Source organism: Maniola jurtina, chromosome 2 (assembly GCF_905333055.1).
Source record: "Maniola jurtina chromosome 2, ilManJurt1.1, whole genome shotgun sequence".
In the NCBI taxonomy this organism is placed as follows: Eukaryota; Metazoa; Arthropoda; class Insecta; order Lepidoptera; family Nymphalidae; genus Maniola; species Maniola jurtina.
Genome location: NC_060030.1, coordinates 3,828,382 through 3,852,166, shown reverse-complemented (window position 1 = coordinate 3,852,166; position 23,785 = coordinate 3,828,382). Strand labels below are relative to the sequence as shown.

The window sequence follows — 23,785 nt, the reverse complement described above, 5'->3', positions numbered from 1 at the left end:
CTAGTGCTATATTTTCCCCCTGTAAAAACTGTAGGTAAGCATACTTCCTGGAAATAATCAGTTTCAGACGATTTTTCGTTTATGTGTGAAAACAGTGATTATGTTTATGTTTATGTATACGAGCGGGTGCTTCATGGAAATTTCATTATTTCATTTTTGTTAAAGATTTCAAACTGACAATTTTTTTTCAAATAAACCTAGTTTGGCTCTCATTGAATACCTACTAACCAATCAAACTCAATGTTTTGTAACTAAATCCTAGGAACTAATATCTATGTCTGTGTTTTTCCGTTAAAATATCCAGTTTCTATGTATACAACTGTTTAAACCCGTGTAATTTTAATACTAGTTATTTCTACTGAAATCTGGCAAACCACAGATATAGATGTTAGTTTTTAGAATGTAGCTACAATATGTTATTGATTTTGATTGATTAATCCCTACTAATATTATAAATGCGAAAGTGTATCTGTCTGTCTGTCTGCTACGATTTCACGGCCCAACCGCTGGATCGATTTTAATGAAATTTGGTACAGACTTGGGATACATCCCGGGGAAGGACAATCAAAGAGTTCCTTAAAAATCGAAATCCACGCGGGCGAAGCCGCGGGCATCCCCTAGTATTGAAATAAAAACCAAACTACGTTTGTATGGAAATCGCTGAGGAGCTCACTAGGGCTTCTTCTCTTAACAGGGGTCCCCAAGCGTAAATTACAAACATGGAAGCCTGGTATTAAACTTTATCTCATATACTCTGTGGTAGTTTGAGTTACTGTATAATTTAATAAGCAGTAGGGGGCGCTGGGAGAGCTCTTAATCGGAAAGCGGACCAAGGTTCCTACCGAGAATTACGTCTCCACTGCTCTAGGAAATTAAATCATTTGAAAATTCTGCTCTGATTGGTTTTGCTAATTCTGTTGTTAGAGTCTCAGAATAGCTAATACAAGATCTAAAGTTGATTTCAAACTACGGAAATATAATATAATATATAAATATCGCTCACCCTACTTTTAAATGTCACTGTTCACACTTAGATGTAATATTTTATTATATTTCCGTAGTTTGAAGGCAACTTAATACGAGTGGGTTACATATCTTTCTTTGATATATCAATTTTTCACGATTCTGTATTCTAAGTAATATTTGACAAACTGTATGGATCTAACTAGCATTGGGAAAAGAATCTTTGATTTGTACAAAAATACACTTATAAATAATAATATGCCGTAAGGTATATCTAAATATATAAAAGGAAAAGCTGACTGACTGACTGATTGACTGACTGATTTATCAACGCACTCAAACTACTGAACGGATCGGGCTGCAATTTGGCATGCAGATAGGTATTAGGTATAACGTAGACACCCGCTAAGATAGGAGGTAAAATAGGGGTTTGAAATTTGTGAAGTCGCGGGCTTATACTTAACTAGCTGACGCCCGCGACTTCATCCGCGTGGATTTAGTTTTTTGAAATCCCGTGGGAACTCTTTGATTTTCCGGGATAAAAAGATGTGCTAATCCAGGAGACTATCTATCTCTATTCCGAATTCCAGCCAAATCCGTCCAGTGGTTTTTGCGTGAAGGAGTAACAAACATACACACACAGACACACACACATACAAACTTTCGCTTTTATAATATTAGTGTGACTACCTTATGGTAGTTAAGTATCTTACCTATCTTCATATCAGTTCTTGATAGTCTACCTTTACTATCAAGGACTGATGTCATAGTATTAATATAATTAAAAAAGTATTAGTAATTGACCAAGTATTAGTAAATTAGCCTAGGATGATAGGCTTAATTCTACACCGCTAATAGTCAGTGGGCTTTTTGTTACAAAACCCCTCTTTATGACACGCAATGCATACTTAGTAGTAGAGCTACAGTATTTTTGAGTTTTTAACCAACTTCAAAAAAGCAGTTTCTTATTGTCCAGCGCTTGGATGCAATCTAGTAAGTGAAGATGCAGCCTAAGGTGGCGCTTGCCTATAACATGATATACATATAGGTGCCTACATAATGGTACCCGGAAGGGAATTCCTTATCATAGCGTAGAAACAAGGAAGCAGATCGCTTCATACTTGTACGTGGTATATCGACCACGTACTTTCATATAGATGAGTTTCATGCACGTTTTACGCAAGATATTAAATTTCGTGTCGGAAGAGCCCGTCATTAAGTAAATGTGAGCCGATGTAAGCAAATTATAATGAATTAAGAACATGGATCTCGCATTAAGGCTTTGCGGAGGCATCTATTGTTACATTTACGGTTATTACAAACAATACAGACATTTACTTAACCACCGAAGTAGATAATATCCTATTGTTGCTGAGTTTTACTGAATATCATACTCGGGAGTAAGAATTTTGGAATGTATACTACAATTTTCACTCTCCTTTACTCACATTTGATTTGCAGATGACATAGTCGTAATCGCACAGACTCTGGGCAATGCTCAATGACCTTAAACAGACCTGTATTCAACAGTGGACACCAATCGGTTTAAGATCATGTTGACTATAATTTTATTTTACGTGTATAATCCATACTAATCTATACTAATATTATAAAGAGGAAACCTTTGTATTTTTGTATGTTTGTATTGAATAGGCTCAAAAACTACTGGACCGATTTCAAAATTTCTTTTACCATTACTTAGAGGGATTCTTCCGAATCCGTATAGGCTATATTTTATCCCGGAAAATAGATAGGATTTTTCGTGGTAGTGTCCACCCGTGCGAAGCCGGGGCGGGTCGCTAGTATCTATTATAAATGTGAAAGTCTGTCTGTCTGCTAGCTTTTCCCGGGCCAACAGTTTAACCGATTATTAATTTTGTACAGAGGTAGCTTGCGTCCCGGAAACTTAGCCAACTTTTTATCCCGGAAAAGCAAGAGTTACCACGGGATTTTTATAAAAACCTAAATCCACGCAGACGAAGTCGCGGGGATTATCTAGTATTTTATAATTCTTTGAGATTTCGAGGCGATCACGCGTTTTCTCGATTGACCGATTATGCCAGAAATTCAACTGTGATCACGATATGTACTCGTAAGTAAGTATGTGAAATGCAAAGCAGTGAAGCGCAAAGAATGCAGAAGGTCCATTGGAGATTTTGAATAGGTACGAAAATTCTGTATATCAGTAGCGATATTGTGTGCCCGAATATCTGGGCGATGGTATTTTTAACCCCCGACCCAAAAAGAGGGGTGTTATAAGTTTGACGTGTGTATCTGTGTATCTATGTATCTGTGTATCTGTCTGTGGCATCGTAGCGCCTAAACGAATGAACCGATTTTAATTTAGTTTTTTTTGTTTGAAAGGTGGCTTGATCGAGAGTGTTCTTAGCTATAATCTAAAAAAATTGGTTCAGCCGTTTAAGAGTTATCAGCTCTTTTCTAGTTTTCTTGTAGAAAAGAAGGTTAGATAACCGTTAGGTTCTTAATATTATGTCAATAGACAAATGTCAAGCTGTCAAGATGGACGTTGCCTAAATACATAATTATTTATTTGAAAATGATGTTTTGGAAAACTCAAATACTTTGGATCGTCGGGGGTGTTATAAATTTTTAATTTACACTTGTACAACAAGAATCCATAAGCTATTTCATATTTTGTTAAATTCCCTGAACTTTTCATGGAAATATTTTAGCAGTTTCAATTTCAGTTTAATCGTTATTAGGCTGGGTCGGATGGATTAAAATTATCTCAGATCGCGAACGGCTTTTGTCCTGATATATTGGTTTAATAACCTCAAACCTACCTTCATCCAGAAAATGTACAGGCTATTTAGTTAATAGGTATTATCATCAGAACTTTTGAAATCAAAGAACTTAGGTTGAAACCTTTTGTATCGGGCAACTAATATTCATGACCGCAAACCCATTGAGGGTCTCTTGAAAAGTTTAAACCCGCATAAGTCAGTTATAGTTTGACCTTTGATCTTTATAGATAAAAATGGCTTCATGACAAAATTAACAACGATTTTTAGGGTTCCGTACCTCAAAAGGAAAAACGGAACCCTTATAGGACCACTTTGTTGTCTGTCTGTCTGTCTGATTCTGACGGTGAGATTCTGTATATCGAATAGTCTCACGGCGAGACTATCGCCGCGATTCTCTTGTGCGTGGAGATGGCACCTAAAGCGATCTATAGAGAGTACTTTGACTTTGCTTAGACTTAACTCACCGTTAAAACGAGACAGCGCTATACCGCTGACATAAAACCGTCCCGTTTTAACTGAAGCTTAAGTCTGAGCAAAGTCAAAGTACGCTCTATAAATCTTAGCCTAAGGGTCAAAATCTCGTTCTCTTACTTATCGACACACCGTGTTAGCAACAAATTACAGATAGGTAGATGGATTATTAATATTATTTAATTCTTAAGTAAAAATCTGCTAAGCGTATCCTAAAACGAATTCATCTCGTGGAAAAATCGCTACGGTAAAAATGAGAGTGACGGAATAACAAAGAAATTGAGCACAAAAGCCGGCCTGCTTTGTGGCATAAATGGATTAACGTGGCAGAATTTCTTTTAACTCTTTCAAATTGTATTTTACCCCGGGATGTACAGAGTCAGAAGCCCAGGTGACCTAGCACACAATAAGGTTTAAAAGTGCTTTCACAACAAAACGGGTCATCCCACCAACTATCTATTGTCTTGTGGCCCCACTGTTTTGTTTCCCTCTGCCACACATAAATATTGTTATAATGTTTAGGTAATGATCCATGAATCGTTATTTATGTGAGGTCAAATTTTAACACTGAAAATTTAACTATTTAAAAGATTTCTAGTAACCATTTGTTCAATTCTAATATGGAGTATGAATAATTCTCCACTACGATACAAGCATCGCAGAAAGTTGTTAAGATGGCGGCCTCCTAGTCGGGCAGACCCAGGGTTTGTTATAATATATGCGTTTTAGGCAATAAAATACAATTTGCTTTAACGGCGAAGGAAAACATCGTGAGGAAACCTGCATACCTGCAAGTTTTCCATGTTCTCAAAGGTGTGTGAAATATCCGCATTTGATCAGCGTGAAAGACTATGGCCTTATGAGAGCAGGCTCGTGCTGAGTAGTGAAGCGATTGGTTGCTGATGATGATGATAATGATGATGAGAATTATTCTCCACTACTGTACACGCATCACGCTAAAACCACTGGACTGCGGTATTTTAAAAAATTGTAATGGGTACATACCTAATTGTAAATATTAATAATTTTACTTATTTATTTTGTACCAAAACATAAAACTAAAACAAGCAATAATAGGACATGCATAATTTAATAATGTGTATAATCTACCTATGTATAATCGTATCATTAAACGAGATATCACATCCTGTAGAAAACTCTTCATAGCGCTGTTCATGGAATACAATTTCCATCTTGCTAATTGACGACACAAAGTGTTCTACCTTCCTATTCGTCGCTCGTATCTTTATGAACGTACTTTCCATTATTTTCTGCTTTTTTTTCATTTGATACTATTATTCCATTATTTTCTGCTTTTTTCCATTTGGTACCTTATTTTACGATAAAGCACGGTCCAAAAGTGCTTATTATAACAACTTATTATTTCTATTTGTAAGTATATTTAAGAGGCGATGAAGCGAAATGTTTTCCAATTTCATGGCAATTAGAGAGAAATTCTAAAGACTCTTAAACATTTGGGATAAATAATTTTCAGAGGTGTATTGTCCAGATGATCGATCCCAAATCGTTTTTTCGGTAGAAGGGCATTCCAAACCAGTAGTATCTACCTACATTCGTTTGAAGATTCAAAAACGCCTTTAGTGTTTGATAAAGTTTATTTGTCTGTGTTCTATTTCTGTTTAGGTACTTAGTTAAGTACATGAGCACTGAGCCATTGAAATAATATTCTCGCGCCGCACGAAAAAACTACACTGACACAAACCATGGAACGAGCACTTAAATTATGAAAGGAAGGGTAGAGGATATAACGCAGGTATATAATGACGGTGATTTTGCACGTCTGAAGATCTCTACAGCATACCTACCACGTACCTAGGTATGTTGCTCTGTACAAAACACAGAATGATTTATTTAAGATCACTGATAGCCTCTTAGGGTGAGATTTATAGAGCGCACTTTGACTTTGCTTAGACTTAAGATTGAGTTAAAACGAGAGAGATTTATGTCAGAGATATAGGTATATCTGTCTCGTTTTAACTTTGTCTTAAGTTTAAGCAAAGTCTGAGTGCGCTTTATAGATCTCACCCTTAAATACCTACCTAGTTAAGACGTCGCGTCGTCTTTCTATTCGAGGATCTGATCGCGGGCACGCATCTCTAACTTTTCGGAGTTATAGATCTTTCAAGCAAATAAGTAGGTATTACTTGATTTAATGTATGTGTTTGTAAATTGTAATTAAGTGTGATTCTCTTCATGATACCATTGAAAAATGAGGAATTTCCATAAATAATTATAATTAAGATTCTCTTTCCCTAAGATTCCCATACGATTCTAGATAAATATCAAACTCCCGAAAATAATATGGGATAAATATTATAATCCCTTCTATACAATAGTTCCTTTATCGGATTTGAATGCTTACTACTTGGTAATGCTAACATTTCAGAAATTATTTGAAAGTAAATGGAAGTATGGTATACATTGAACGTAGGTAACGTAAAAGTAGATTAGGTAGGAATTCATCGTTCAGCTATCTTGCAAATGTTTCAGGATGCTATATTAAATTCCATTTGTCTTACGCTAGATATTCTTGAACCATGTACCTATATATATCTTTAATACATTCTTATTGTAGTATTAATGTAGTACTAACCTATTAGTAGGTATTCTGTGCTTAAAATAATACACTGAAAAGAATACTTTTGGAAATAATGCGTCAAAAACTTTTGACTTCAAGACATAATATTTTAACATAACAAGATATATTTTATTTGCAAAACAAGTGTAAATTAAAAATTTATAACACCCCCGACCAGTGAAGGTTACAGTAACTAGAAAAGAGCCGATAACTTTCAAACGGCTGAACCGATTTTCTTGGATTATAGCTAAGAACACTCTCGATCAAGCCACCTTTCAAACATAAAAAACTAAATTAAAATCGGTTCATTAGTTTAGGAGCTACGATGCCACAGACAGATACATAGATACACACGTCAAACTTATAACACCTCTCTTTTTGGGTCGGGGGTTAATAATCATAAATCGAAACGATCTCTGCCTACGAAAATGTATTTTTTCCAAAAATAATTTACGCAAGGTCTAAGTTTATGGCAAACCACTAGTAATCCATACTAATCTTGTAAACGTGAAAGTGTGTCTGTCTGTCTGTTACATTTTCATCCGTTTAACTGGTTTTACCGTAAGAAGATCACTGCACCAGGGAGGTCGTCAAACTGCTGTTTGTTAGTATCAAGTATGTAAATATGTTAGTGAGTTTATCTCGTTATTAAGGGGTAAATATAACTTGCACCATTATTCGCGGCATCATATTTATCAAACCTTCCAAAATACATTATTTGACTGATCGACGTAACTGCCGACGAAAGACAGAAATGCAATTTCAGAGAGGAAATAATGTCATCGAACGCTCGCACTCATCGAAGATTCGAGATGATTTTCGATCCAATCATAATTAGATATCCAGTTCTAGAAATAATGGGAAACTTTGGGGTGACCCCTAAGTTTTAGCTACTTAGTAAAAATTCGATTTAGCATTATTTATACTTATATTTTTAAATAATCACCTCCCAGATTATAAATGCAGTATTTGTTTGTTGGTTTATCCTTCAATCACACAGCAACGGAGCTACGGATCAACTTGATCTATTGCATGGTTAAAAAACTAGAGAGGGACTAGGCTTATTTATCCCGGAAAATCAGAAAAACCATGGGTTTTTAAAAACCAAAATCCACGCGGACTTATCAAAATATTATCCTGCACATACCTACATATTACATAATGACTTGTTATCACTTGGAAAGATAACTTTAGTACATTCACGACACAAAGTGACACAAGACAGATTTATTGCAAGCCCCAGGGCATGTATATTAAACATACTTTGTTAAGTTGTCGCCAAGTTACGGTTAAGTATGCCTTGACTGAACTAAATTCAGGTTAAGTATTTGTAAAATGACAATGCAGACTTGACTTACGGTAAGATACGAAATAATTTCATATCAAAAACTGCCCTACTTAATTCCTTCACTGAGCTCACTAATTGAGAAAGTTATAATGCTGCACAAAACCTAAGAGTTTTTTTCTTTATTTTATTTTTTTGGTGGGGGTTCAGTCTAAGAAGACTATGTCACCCCCGTAGGTTCAACAATTAACAATTATAATGCATACATAACACATAAAAATCAAAAAAAAAAAAACACAAATCAGGGGGCACGGCAGTGCCCCCGCCAAGACGAGCCAAACGGCGGCCGGGGCGCTACGTACCTTTTTCTCGAAGTGTTTCGCCGTATTTTCGACCCGTCATAACTTCGGTCTGGATGACGCTAGAAAGCTGAAATTTTCAGTATAAGGTGTCCTCAGCAAATTTACCAAATATACCAAGTATCAAATATCTAGCTTTTATGGTTACAGATTTATTGATACCTAAAATACGCCGTTTTCGTCCCTCACTGATGATCATCACAATTTAAAGTCTGTAATTCTAGGGTACTTCCCGAAGTCCTAGAAGGCTGAAATTTGGTATGTAGACTAGAAATATATTAACACATTTTAAGAAGCGACCGCACGTCCCTGGCCGGCGGGGCAGCTAATATGGTATTGCACATACCCACGCTGTAGTTGTTTAAACCTAAGAGTTGATCATCATTATCTCAACACTATTGATGGCGCACTACTGAGGTAAAGGTCTCGTCTCAGAATTGAGAAGGGTTTAGATTATAATCCACCACGCTGCCCTAGTACGGATTGGTAGACTACACAATGTTGGAGAACTCTCAGGTGGACAGGTTTCCTAACGAAGTTTTCCTTTAATATTAAAACAAGTGTCATTTATTTGTTTAAAACGCACGTAACTCCGAAAAATTAGAGATGCGTACCCTGGAACTCTCGAATAAGAGTCTTAACTCTTAACCACTATACTATCAGATACCGAAGAGTAACATAACAAAACGGCTGATTATACAGGTACATTATGTTTTCACTAATCCATTTCTTCGTAGCACCGCGTAGCAGTACCTAGTTGTGAATGTAAACAAGACTTTGTTGGTTGAACTGTAACTAGCTGCGGCTTTGAAATAACTCACGATTAAACCTTAACTAAGTACTTAACGTTATGTAGGGTCTTAACTGACTAAACCATTAAGTGTAGAGAACAATATTTTGTGTTTTTTTTTTTTTTTTTTTATTTAAACTTGTACCTAAAACTAGGACTCGGATCAGTAGTAGGGTGGTCTCTACTACTGATCTGACTGAAGAGTTGGTACTAAAATTATTGAGACCAAAGAGCTATAATAAAAAGTAAAGAACAAAGATGTATCGATGCGCCATAAAAATAGTAGACGGCCGTCGTAGTCATCACCTTGTATAAACATATAAAAGGGATCTATCTATAAACGCTTCATTGACCAGGACTTATGGCCAAAGATAAAGATAAAATGACAGAAGTCGTGAATTTTAGCAGTATTTTTGTGCGTTTAGTTAGTAAGCCAGATAATATCACTCCATCTTTCATGATGTTGACTTTTCAGGTACTCAAAACGGGGCTTTATTACTTGCGTCTCCAATGTTTATCCGTCCATCCAAAAAAAAATAGTTTTTTTTTTAACATTACCTTGATGTTATATACAGCATCAAGATAATGTTGAAAAAAATCTATTTTAAATGTTAATAACGTTAATATGTATTAGTTTCAACTTAATCCGCATCTATAATATCAGTATAGATGGTACCTAACCTTGGTAAGTTCCTATCTTAAGTACCTATGTATCTACCTAGTAGAAAATATGTCTAACTAGAATTAGATGATACCCGCAACTTTGTCCGCGTGGATGTAGGTTTTAAAAATCCCGTGGGAACTCTTTGCTTTTCCTAGATAAAAAGTCGCATAATATATCAGTTTCCGGGATGCAAGCTACCTTTGTACCTTTCATATAAATCGGAAGGACCTTAAAGAATCCCGTGGGAACTTTCTGATTTTTCAGGATAAAAAGTAGCCTATGTCCGTGCCCGTAAGCTAACTTTGTACCAAATTACATCAGAATTGGTTATACTGTTGGGCCGTGAAAAGCTAGCAGACAGGTAGACAGACACACTTTCGCATTTATAATGCGATGTATGGATAAGTATATAACTATGGATATCATTGAAATGCATTAAAGCGAGGTAATCCCGTCCAATAACCAATCTATCGCAGCATGTCGGCGGCTAGCTAATCAATCATTCGATTAGGGTGTCGATCCACGGCAGGATGCGGGCACTAAGTGCTATGAAAAGTAAGAAACGCTGATAAATGGATCATATTATTACATTATAAGTACTTAGAAACTTTTAGTAGAACTATTATTTTACTGGGTAATTTTAGTAAAAGTTTCTATGAGGTATGCCAAAGGTATTCCGATGAAACAAAAACTCGGGGCTAAATTCCTCTAATGTTAACCTTCGTAAGAAAATGGCACGAAGGTCGACTCACACTGACCCAGAATCGACGCGAATCCAAGAGAACGACGCGACTGTCTAAAATTGTACGGCCGGCCTCAGAATTCGAGTAGCAATTCCGCGAAACTATTGCATCAAAAATCTGTCGCACTTATAACCTTTTTCTATAAACACGCCACACACACCTAACGCATGTGCATAACCGTGCCACGCGAATATGATCATTAAGGTGCTAAAGGACTTACGGCCTTTGACTATACATAATAATATAACATAAATATACTTCTATCTCCACTAAGTAATGCACTGTGTATTTCTACCAAAAATCATGTTAGAATGCCCCCAAGATCTACTTCATATTAAGTGTATATTTTTATTATTCTATTTCATAACCGATTTGATGGGCTTCCTTTATTTTAATTAATAACTCATTTAACTCATCAAAATTATTATTTTTCCAAAGGATCCTGAATAAGACTGAAAATAGAATATAAAGAATCTTTTACAAATGTGTAGTTTATTGCAAAGCTTTGATTCGGTCCAATACGAACACAGAGCTCTGTCGACGATTTATGGACCAATACCCAACACCTATTGATTTGACGCTTCACAGACTTTCCCTTGCTACGATTATATGTACCCAATGTAGAAGTAGATGTAACTACAATTTACATGAAATAGGATTCATTATTATAACTATCCGAAAATTATTAGAAAAAACATATTTATTTAACATAATATTTGAAATTTCTATAGTATAATAACCTGTACCAGGCAGGCAGTACATATTTTTTATTAAGGTGGGATTTGAGAAATCGCTTGATAGTAACTCGGATCTTTTTTCGGGCGGAAGTTAAGTTCAAACGTCACCGCCGAAAATGGGCGCCAAACAGATCAGCTGTTTTAAGGCCGCCATCTTTTATCGAGGCAGTAACAAATGGATAGGCCTTATTGCTATTTACCTGCTCAGTACATGGTATGATAAAAACCTTTTGCCGACTGATTTTCAGAAAATGATTTTCTAAGCGTGTTATTCTTTTGAATTGTATGTTGATTACATTACATTAATAATTTCTGAATTCACTTTGAAAATTGACAAGTTTTTTTTTTAAGATTTCTATAGATTAGTGAATTTTGGTCAATGGGACTAAGGGGCTACAAAACCTATGGATATCTATAGGTTTTCCAGTCGCTTATTTTATTTAAATGTAATTAATTGCATGAACTAAAACACTAGTTCTTATCCGAAGTTAACTAAAACTTTACTTACCGAACTATTTTAAATTAAGCAAATAGTAATTAAAGGATAATATATGTATACCTATAATTAAGGTGCATTACCTCTGCTCCAGTAATTAACACTTTAATTAAAACTTAGTGACCTGGAATGGCCGAATACCTCTCTACACTCAATCTATATCCGTGGTCATTACCGTAGATAATGCTTTCACTAATGACATTATGGACCAAGAGCCAGCGCGTGCCAGACCTTCGTTATTTTATAAAAGCTGAAAGTTTCTTTGCGTATTGTCCCCAACACATGGAGGAACGATCAGCAACTATGATGTTTCGATCATGGTAAGTAGCTTTGGGAGATAAGAGGTAATAAAGGTGTAAAAATCTTATGTCTAAGTATAAAGTTTAACTTTTTTTTTCTTCGGAATAGTATTAGAAATCAAGTCAGACATTGCCGGACACTTTAGTATCGTGGCAACCCCTTGGCAGATACCCTAGTTTAAAAGAAGGATGCCTTCTAGTGCAAGTCTTTGGTTTTTCAAGATAAACAGTAGCATATACCACTCTCCGGGTTTTCAACTAAATCCATCCAAGAAATCCTGTCAATCCGTTGTTCGTTGCGGCGTGATTGAAGGACAAACCATCACACGAACACACTTTTGCATTTATAACATAAGGTAGAGATTGACCTCTATATCATAATGAGAAAGGAAATTGGACTTCTCCGGAAGCTCGTAAGATTACTCCACCAAATTGAATTAGCGACATCCCTTCCTGTGTAGATGAATCTCTCCTAAAAATAGGGCTGCAAAAATCATATAAATATCACTGAATACGAGAGTAGGTATCTACTATAGCTAGATGTCTTATTTTGTTCTATAATAATCAATAAATAGAGGTTTAGTGACAATGGGCAGGGCACATACACATTGTTCATAAAACCGATATAGACGTTGAGGTCCCAACGTGCTGGAATGGCGACCTCGCACTGGAAAGCGTACTCCTGTCAAAAATGGAAACCCAAGACCATATCGCTCACCATTGCATGAGGGAGGTCATCAAAATTCCGCTTTAGTTAATTTGAGAACCAACTATCGGCACGAAAACGATGTAAAGCATTTTCATAAGTCCTACCTAAGTTGTACCTATTTTTCTTTTCTTATAGTCTCTCCCTGCACTGCCAGAGTCATTATAAAGATCTATTATAGAGATGAATATGCAATGATCTCTTAATTCCCACCTTGTAAACTAAACTCTAATACCCTGACCATTTTTTGCCTTTTTCTTCTCTTTTTTACAACATTTTTTATACAAATAAGAAAAACCTTAGACAATTTCGATGGCACAGGAAGATGAAAGGTACCGTCTCAGTTGGCATCGTTGCCTTCAAGCAGATTCTCTAGATATGCGGTTACTTAGTTAAAGTTATCTCTACCGTACCAAGTAATTAAGGTATCTAAGACGACTATGTAAATTAGAAATTTTACGGGTCGCAATCCAAATTAAATGTGGTACTCAACACTGTAACCTTCGTTTACGTCACCCGAATAGTTGGCATAAAGGCCCGAGTGCCTCAAATATTACAGCTTCGAGGTTGAGAATCCCTCTCCTGTAAATTATTATTTAAGTACTTACTTTAATAAAATGATATGCCATATTAAATTTGAAAACACGAGTCCTACTCTACGGAGCCTTGGAAACTTTTCAATCAAATTGAAGACTAGTGAACATTTCAAAAGTTCATCCGCTCTAAGTTTTCAAGTGTGTATGTAAGATAAGGGCTAACACAGACCAAGCGCGCCGAAGTAAAGCGAAGTGCGGCGACTGGTGGCTAGTAAAGTCGTTATCTTCTAGAGTTTAGACTATCAGAGGCCAATTACCTCTTCGCCACTGAGCCACTCTAATATGCAAGTGTAAATTAATAATTTATAACACCCCCGACAAGTGAAGGTTACAGTAACTAGAGAAGAGCTGATAACTTTCTAACCGCTGAACCGATTTTCTTGGATTATAGCTAAGAACTCTAGATCAAGCCACCTTTCAAACAAAAAAAAACTAAATTAAAATCGGTTCATTAGTTTAGGAGCTACAATGCCACAGATAGATACAAAGATACACAGATACTCACGTCAAACTTATAACACCCCTCTTTTTGGGTCGGGGGTTAAAAATTCCATGAGTAGATGTCCTTCCAGAGATTTCCAATACAAAAACATATGAATAACGACACAAAGGAAATTAATTGGCCAGTATCGCGATTGTATTTTTTTTAAATTCAATACTTGGACACTTTGTGTTTTATTTTACCCACTTTCATGGGACCCTTTGTCATAATATTCATCTGTATTAAAAAGAAAAAGGATTGAACTGATAGTACCTACTTGTGATAGAGTAGAAATATGATGGTTCATTGATCCAAAGTAATGAATATTGGCATTGTGACCAAGAATCGCTAGTTTTTTTTTAGATTTATACTAGCGTCCTGCTGGCAAATGGTGATGCAGCTTAAGATGGAGCGCGCTTGCTTAGAAAATTATTTAATCTTGACTTGAGGTAACTTGAAGTATTAAAAAAATTTAGGAGAAAATGGATGGGGAATAATGCCGTAAGGGCATTCCATGTCCCAGCGGTTTGAATTAGAATCGTTTCGTATGTGTCGGTGGAATTTTGATTACGTAAGGGTGCAAACCTTGATGATGCCTTGCGATACGATGTTTTCTCTGATCTCAAACATAATAAAATTCTTGCAAGTTCGATATAATACAAGACACGTGACGTACGTCCTTCTTCGTTGCCAGCAGTTCTGTCATTCTTTCAACGCTTCGAACTCCAAACGTTAGCACTTAGCACTATTGTCTTGCCCACAGAAATCCCTATTCCTAATTCCTAATTCTGTGGACTTGCCTTTATGTTATTTGAGATATTGAAAAAAATATTGTAAGAAATATTCAAGTAATTTGCACATGAGTTTACTAATGGCTATGTTAACTTTTGAGAAATAAAGGGAAGTGGCCAGACAGTGTGGTATGGTGTGACTTTAGGATCTTATACATATTGATTCGTTGAGTAACTTAATAGTTTAATTTTTATTAAACATTACCTATTTCTAGCGCTAGATTTACGCTTAGTTTGAAGAGTAAGGGGAATATTTCCATATCCAATTAAAAGTAGCTTGATGCTACGCATAAGCCGCGAGCCGCAATGCAGACCATTAGGTACTAAAATCCGCCTGTGGTTTTATACACTTTCAAACATTAAATATGTAAGCTTTAGACTAATACAGCTTGTATACAAACATGCTCTTTTGAATCACGAGTTAGCTTTACTTCCCGGATTATCAGGTAAGCCAGAATTTCTTCAAGTTGAGACTTGGATTTTGTTTATTTTTTAATGTAACGTTATTGCTAAAGTGGCTGGCATAAATTGGATGAGAAAGACTGAGAATTGAACTCACCGGCGCTTTTTGATATGGACTTAATTCGAAAAGTGGTTGCTTGTGAGTAGGTAGGTAAATGACAAGGAAAATAAAAATTAAATTAAATTGAACTAACCTTTCTTCATAAAATTATGAAAATATGCTACGGAACCCTTTGTATGACAGTTCGACTAGCACTTGACCGATTTTACCTACACGTTACCTTATTATTCCGTGTCAGTTACTTTTATTCCCCTCATAAATACTAGCACATAATGTGTCGTATTTTTTTAAACTGAGCGAGATATAAATGATGCCATTTGGTGGCACAGTAATCGCTCCCATTTTGTGGAGAGCTTCTCTCTTGACATGAAAGATGGATTATCCTGAAGAATTACGCTTGCGTAATAAATGGACTAATGGCATCGCGTAACGAAAGATGGTTTTTCAATTGCACCGATTATTGAAACCTCTTGCTATTTGTCGATACTCTAAACACCATTGTACCTGCATTTATAACAGACATATCAACGTATAGCTTAGTTCAAAAACTTAAGATTTAGCTTGAAGATTCTTGATCTTCCTTTATGGCCCCACTAAGATTGAAGCACTCGAGCGATAAGTAACGGGTATAATTATTGTTGAATGGAGGAATCAATCAATCAAATGATTCATCCTTGATCATTTTTAGGTAGGTATATGTTTATACATTTTCCCTAATGAAGTGTTATATTGTAATATGATGGTGATAACTATTCACATCAACTGAAACTAAAGCTATCCAACACTAGCTTCTCCTTTCAGCAAAGGTTGCCTGGTAGAGATTGCTCCAAGCAATAAGGCCGCCTTTGCACACCATTGTTTTATCTGTTTTCTTCTTTCTGTGTTGCGTTCCTTCACATGTGTTTTTGTGTGCTATAAAGTGTTCTATCTATCTATCTATCTAAAGCTGCAGAGAATTTCAAACAGCTATTAATCTGAAAAAAACGTTCTTTCTAATTCCTAAGTTTTTTTGTTAATGGAATTATATAATTTCTAGTTTAAAATCATATTTCCCAGAATGTGTAAAAAGTCGTATCGAATAAAATTAGTAGGCATAAAATCCATAAAGGTCTAATTTTGAATCGGAACAGTATCGCTATAACATTTGAAGCATTTAAATAATTGGATTACGTAGGGATATATAGATAATTGGAATTGCGGGAGAATATCAATGAGTGTCGCTAAAATATAAAATACTTATTTAAAATACAATACTGAATTACTTTTAGATGTTTAAATTACATATAATAATTTAGGAGTTGGCAAACAAAATGGAGTAGTTACTCTTCTGATCAAAGCACTTTTTTTTGTCTTTAATCTAAACTTACACTGAATACAAATCTGAACTCATATACAAGCATAAATTACTGCTCTGTTCTGAAATCTTGTTCAAAGTTCATAATATTTCGAACACTGACAAACTTGAACTCCTAGCAAAATGACCTAAAACCGTGCTCATATTGAATCCAAAGGTGATTTTGAAGTTTAAAAATTATTTTATACTTTATTTTACACTAGCTGACGCCTGCGACTTCATCTGCGTGGTTATTACATTTAGGTTTTTCATAATCCCGTAGGGACTCCTTAGTTTTCCGGGATATAAAGTAGCTTTTGTGTTAATCCAGGTTCTATGTCCATTCCTAGACAAATCCGTTCAGTAGTTTTTGCGTGAAAGAGTAACAAACATACACACATACATACACACGAAATTTCACCTTTGATTAGTGCGATAATACTTATATACCTACCAATTCTACTATAAATATTTTAATGCAGACTCCAAGTTTTCAATATCAATTTTCAGTAAATGATACTGGGAGGCTTTAAGAGTAAATAAAAGGACAAACTTACTGACATAGTCACAACAAAGTAGTCACTCAAAAAGCTGGGTCTAAACTTAAGATATTGCATGAGGGTTCTCTCTGTAGACTTTAAAATAATTTTCAGAAATCGTACGCAAGCAAAGCTGGGCGCAGTTAGTAATATTGATAGGTACCTACAAAATTGTTCGACATTGTATTAGCGCTAATGAAAACATGTTGTTGGGCATGTTTTATTCATAAAGCAATCGAGTGGGAGACGTTTCATTACCTTAGCTTGGTTTCCGATCTCCACGCAAAGGGAACTAAAATCGTATAATTGGTTTAAAGGCTTCATATTACTATCTATATGTAGGTATTATATATTACTTATATGATACCTATTATGTATTTACGTTTGGCTAGAGTATTCTACTATACCTACTTGATTTCGGTTGATTGATTATATTGGAAATGTTTTTTAATAAAAAAAGCGATTCGAGCAAGCGGGTCACTTGATGTTAAGTGATTCATTACCGCCCCATGAACCAGAGGCACCGCCAATTCGTTGCCGGCCTTTCAGGAATTTGTTGACCCGCCTCTTTGAATCCTTATATCGAAGTCTGGTGGGAACACCGCCGAAAGGGAGTTGGTTTCACAGTTTGCATGTGCGTGGAAAACACGATCTGGCACATCAGGCGGTTTTCCATCATCATCCCGCCCCCTTATCACCACCCCGCTATTGAGCACGAGTCTTTTCACAAAATGAGAAGGGTTTAGGCCACAGTCTACCACGCTGGCTAAGTGCAAAGTTCAACGTAGTCGCACTGAAACGTATTAGCTAATAAAATATTTAGGCAACACTCTCCCTCTATCTTTCTCCATTTTACGTTGAAATAACCGTAATAATACTTATAAAAGTTAGAAAAAACAGTAGGGTCACTAGACAATAGCCAGCAGGCGGGTCGACTCGTTTTGTTTGCAAAAGCGCTTTAAGCCTTATTGTGTAGTAGGTCACCTAGACGCCTATACTATGTACATCCCTCGTTGAATACAATTTCACAGTGATGAAAGAAATCTGCTACGTTATTCCATTACCTAACAAAGGGTATTAATAATATGGCCTATAAAATACAATATGAAAATATTAAACGTTCCTTTTCTTTGCAAAAATCAATCAGCTGTGAGCTGATTGATTTTGTAAGGACTGACATTGACCGATATTTTATGATATCAAGGTAGGTAGTAGATAAAAAAATAAAAACTTTTAATTTAGGTAACTAAACAACTTTATCTACTACTACTAAAATCTTTTTTCTACTCTATTTATTGTATCCTTTATTTATCTATTATACCTATACCTACATGTAAAAAGACTTGTTCTGACTGACTGACTGATCTTGCAACGCAGTCTAAAGTCTCTAAACCGATGAAAGAATGACAGTTTGTAGGAAATTCGGTTATATTTCACGTTATTAATTTGAATGAAAATTGGTGTCTATTTGGGCTTTCGGATAAAAATGAAAAGGTTATTGGAATTATTGATAATATTTTTTGGAAATTCCCTCCTTTTTGAATTTCACTCTGAGAAAGTTAGTACACAGTAACCGAGATTTAATAAAAGTATAACTAGTAAAACATAAAAACTTAGTTATAACTAAGTTCATTGGGTCTTGTACTTCAGCTAGTTTTGCCTTAATAAATTTATTAGCAAAGTAATCAAGCTGAATTTTATATTTGCTCCTCAACTTTTCGAACAAAATGTTAGTTGATTTCAGAGAGTAAATAGAAAGAAGTCAAAAGTTCTTGAAGGAGTTCCTGAATGAAGCTCGAGCGAGCTACGAGGCCGAGTGGAGCGAAGAAGAGAGGTGGCGAACTTCGTAGCGAGTACAAAGATCGAGTAGGCGAAGCTGAATGAAGGGCCCACGGAGCTACTCTTCTTCTGGCGTAGCCTATTTAATTACACTCTAGATGTAAGTAGTACAGATAAACTGCGTTGAGCCGCTGGGCTCAGAATTAAAACTTTTTAAACTAATACAGTTAGTATCTAATAATTATATAGCTTATCATAGTTCCATACAGTGTATGATAAGACACATCTTCACCTTCTAAAAAAATGATTTATTATTGGTTGAAATGATTTCCAGATAACCTTGGTTATTTACCGGAAAAGAGACGAAGAAAGAAAGGGTTACTGTTATACAATGAAACGACCTCAGGGCAATGTGAGAATCCAATTACCAGATTAGCCTACTGAAGTCATACTTTAGTATTTCATAATTGATTCTGTGAAAGAATAAATATCGAAATACTTGGACCTGGCTCACGAGATTACCGCCATGTGGAGTGTTGACTCAGAGATTGTTGTACCCATGCCTAGTTGTATACGTCCATGGTCTTATTGCGAAAAGTTTCAACCAGAATCGCATAGCTGTCGGATGAAGGGTTAAGATACAGAATGCAGTAGGCAAGTACTCGTTGAGACAGCAAGCATTGTGACGGGGTTTCTCACAATGGAGCCTTGACCACTGGCAGTTTAAGGCCTACCCCGCTGCTAGTGGGACCTTAGGGCAGTATGAGAATCCAATTACCAGATAAACGTATTGAATTCAAAATTTCAAAACGCAAATGTTCTCTTAAATACTTATATATTTTTTTCCTATTCGTATTACCTGCGAACCCAATACCAAAGGTCTAACTTTATTCCAGGTAGATCATACTTATTGCCTGTTGAATAATTTTCACAACGCAACGAAGCAATACTAAGGAGCCCGAACAATATCATGCATTATTATCGCATCTGTATTCCGTTGCTCATTCGATATCATGTAGATTTTGATGGAAATGTTATTCTTATGAGAAATTTCCCTAGACAGCACGCTCCTCAGCGCTCTTACACGTACCTAGACAGCGCGTTCCTCAGCGCTCTTCACACAAATGTATAGTAGGTAGATAACTACTTCGATCTACAATAATGTAGTCTGACTTTGGTTCACAAAGACCAAAAACTTTGTAGACACGTTCTAGAAACAAATACCTGTCTCTGTGATTTGTCAGATTTCCGTAAAAATGTGCAGTTTCAAAACCACATGAGCGCAAAACTTTGATCTAAATCTTTGAACCCATGCAACTTTGAAACTTGCAAGTTTGATTGGTTAATATGAGAACATACCTAATATTGAGAGAAAGGTTTTTTGGAGTTGCACTACGAATGATCTCGTAAAATTCAGATTCGCTGTATCAATGGCTATAAAATTATCATTAGTAACGCTGTTTTGGAAGTTCCTAGTTGAAACTTAACTTGGGAGAACAATTTTTATATTATTGTTGTTTCAGCCTTGAATGTACAGCAGAATCGCAGATATTCCAAAAAATGTTTCAACTTTTTTACATGTAGGTACTTTTTCGTATGACATCTACGAAGAGATCCTGCAGTTTCACAGGGAGGGGTATAAAATATAACGGTTTGATTCGAAATTCGAATACGTCCTAGTGGACGTTAAACTTAGGTTGATTTGAATAAGTCAAAGTGCAACAGGTTTTTCAATAAAAGTCTTTACGTCAGTTTTTGTTTGTTTCAAAAGTCACCTTTTCACGTAGCGAAATAACGTAGAAATAACGTGTCATGACGTGAAAACGAGTAAATAAACAACAATGGATGTGGCGTTACGTAACAAGATTACAAAACACGACAAGGTGAAGTGCGGTTCAATAGTTTGAGATAAAGCAAATGGCTCCTCTCTACCGCGAGAGGGATTTGGCGTTTAAAACCACAACACTACTCAGGCTATGCTAGTTAAATGGGTCAGGGATTACCTACTTACTTACCGGGGATAAAAAATTTAACCACTCCTATGGTAAGACCAACCTTGGCCTTACCATACCAGGGTCTAGGTACAAGGTACTCTTGCGTGGAACACAAAGGCTCACTACTGAGCACGGATTCCCTCTCCATAATCCACCATGCTGGCTAAGTGTGGATTAGCTGCTTCATACACCTTTGAAAACATTGTGGAGAACTATCAGGCATGCAAGTTTCTTCACGATGTTTTCCTTCACTATTACAGCAAGTGATACCTACCTATTGGTAGCACCTATTGGAGGCATATTATTGTAAATTGAATACTTGAAAAGAGCAACCGCCGAGTTTCTTGCTGGTTCTTCTCGGTAGGAACGGCATTCCGAACCAGTGGTAGATTATTTTGTCGATTCAAAAGCACTTGTAAAAGTTTAATTGAATAAAAATATTTTGAATTTTGAATTACTTTGCTTAAAACGCACATAATTCCGTAAAGTTAGAGGATCGTGCCCGGAATTGCACCCCCAACCCCTGGAATAGGCGGCTGACGGCTGAACCACTAGGCTATATCACGGAAGAATGGTAAAGGTCAAACCCGGATCTCCAAAATCTCTTGAGTAAAAGTTCGTGCAGTGTTTCTCATTTCATGATTGTAAATCTTCATCTATATTATGTCTATGGTGTGACTGCAATAATTATTATCTATAGTTCATTGAACAAGTAACGTTGTAGTGGATAGTGATTAGTGTGTAACATTGATATCGATTGAGTTTTATCTATGCTCTTGCAACGAAGCCACGCCACCTTCAAACGCCTCGCTGAAAAGGTGTTTAAACAAAATCTTCAGTTTCCAATTTTCATCCCCTCGAATTCCACTCGAACTGAAAAAAAGAGCGAATCGTTCGCATGTTTCGATTGACTGTGCCTCCGTTATCAACGGATCTGAGTTTATTGAAACTGATATCAATGACTACAACTTTATTCAACGGGAACCAAATTGCCTATTGAACAAATATTACGGTGCTGCTCACGAGACGCGAAGAAAGGAAGGATTATCGGCATATTGATAGCTTGCAAATGCTTTGCTATGCTCCTTATACTCATTAGAAAAGGATTAGGTATCTAATCCATCCATAATAATACTTCTCAATATCATCTTAATCGTGTAAAGAAATTCCTTATCACGAAACTTGTGATTACTAGTTCACTCTGACATCACCACAATCCATCGATGTATAAGTACCTACCTACCTACGCAATTGGTCCAAGATACGCGATAATATAATAAATCTGACTGCAATCGCAATTGTTGTGATTGGTTGATTTTATGGTATTGTTTGCTGCACTGCTGGAGCATACAAGGAACCAAAAGCTTAATTTGCTATAATCCGCTAAACCAAAGAAATATGTATGGTGCAACATGCAGCATGCGACATGCACCGCCCGCCCTCCCACTGATAAACATGCAGGAAAAGCCAGCCACCAAGAAAGCCATACGCACCACCACCACGCAGCACCACACAAATCCCAAAACCACTCGAAGCACGTTTCGCCCCGACACCGGAGCATCCTCAGGAAATGTAGACTTTACAATGCCTAACTGCTGGTGCAGTTTAGTGTGCTTTTCTTAGTGAAAGAGTGTCAGATAATCAGCGGCGAATTATCGTAGCAGGCCTTCAGGTCTCAAATAAATTTGGCAAAGAGGTAGAATAGAAACCTAGGCTTGGGCTACTTTTTATCTCGGAGAAATATCTTGGTACACCGGATAACGGTTGCAGTTTATAACAGCGAAAGTTCTAAATAAATCCGATAGTTCCGCCTTTGGTCAACGTTTTAAACCTTGACGACAGTATCCATTCAGCAAGCGATTACGTTTCCCATGAATAAAATGATAGAGTATTAAAAAAGCGGCCAAGTGCGAGTCGGACTCGCCCATGAAGGGTTCCGTAGCAGCAAGTAACATCATATAAAAGTTTTTGTAGTTCGTTGTAACTTTGATCGATGTTTTAATAATAGTGTTTTTAAAAAAGTTAGTGGTTTACGATTTATGACTTATTAAAAAAAAACTACTTACTAGATCTCGTTCAAACCAATTTGTGGTGGAAGTTTGCATGGTATAACGTACATCATATATTTATTTAGTTTTATCATTCTCTTATTATAGAAGTTACAGGGGGGGGGGGGGGGGGGCACACACACACACAGTTTAACACTTTGAAAGTGTCTCTCGCACAAACTATTCAGTTAAGAAAAAAATGACATTACAAGCCTCAATATCGTTTTTAAAGACCTATCCCTCACGTATCCCATACGTGTACCCATACGTGTGGGATAGATCCCACACGTATGGGTTTGATGAAAGGAAAATTTGAGTTTCAGTTCTAAGTATGGGGAAACCCTCAAAATTTTTTTTTTCTATTTTTGTCTTAAAATCTTAATGCGGTTCACAGAATACATCTACTTACCAAGTTTCAACAGTATAGTTCTTATAGTTTCGGAAAAAAGTGGATGTGACATACGGACGGACAGACAGACGATCCATAAGGGTTTCGTTTTTGGCAATTTGGCTACGGAACCCTAAAAATATGTGCAGTCTTTATTAATTTAAATTCATATCGATCGAAGAAGCATGGACAACACGAGGCTACTTAATGCAAAATAAAGTTCATTAACAATGTTGCCTATCTATGTATTCTACAGGATATATTTCGGAGAGTGTACCAGGTACCTACTCAAGAACTTTCCGACCTAGATGCTCTCTAACATTTTCACCACGAACACGTAAACGGTTCGTTTCCTCATTTCTGGTTCGCATCGCTAAGATTTAAAATGCTCTTCTGGCTCCTATTTTTCAGGTCACCTCAGGTTCTTTAAAATAAA

The 23,785-nt window shown here is 36.3% G+C and overlaps 1 protein-coding gene and 1 long non-coding RNA gene across 5 annotated transcripts in view; both read right to left on the bottom strand.

Annotated features, from left to right (window-relative positions):
* LOC123870097 (solute carrier family 12 member 6) overlaps nucleotides 1-23,785 on the bottom strand; it is a 346,267-nt gene that overhangs the window by 286,712 nt on the left and 35,770 nt on the right. The gene's annotated exons all lie outside the window — the stretch shown is intronic.
* On the bottom strand, nucleotides 6,095-22,108 carry LOC123870536. Its single transcript, XR_006797090.1, has 3 exons — nucleotides 22,096-22,108; nucleotides 16,122-16,132; nucleotides 6,095-6,246 (listed from the first exon to the last, which is right to left on the bottom strand). It is a non-coding gene; the product is annotated as an uncharacterized LOC123870536 (long non-coding RNA).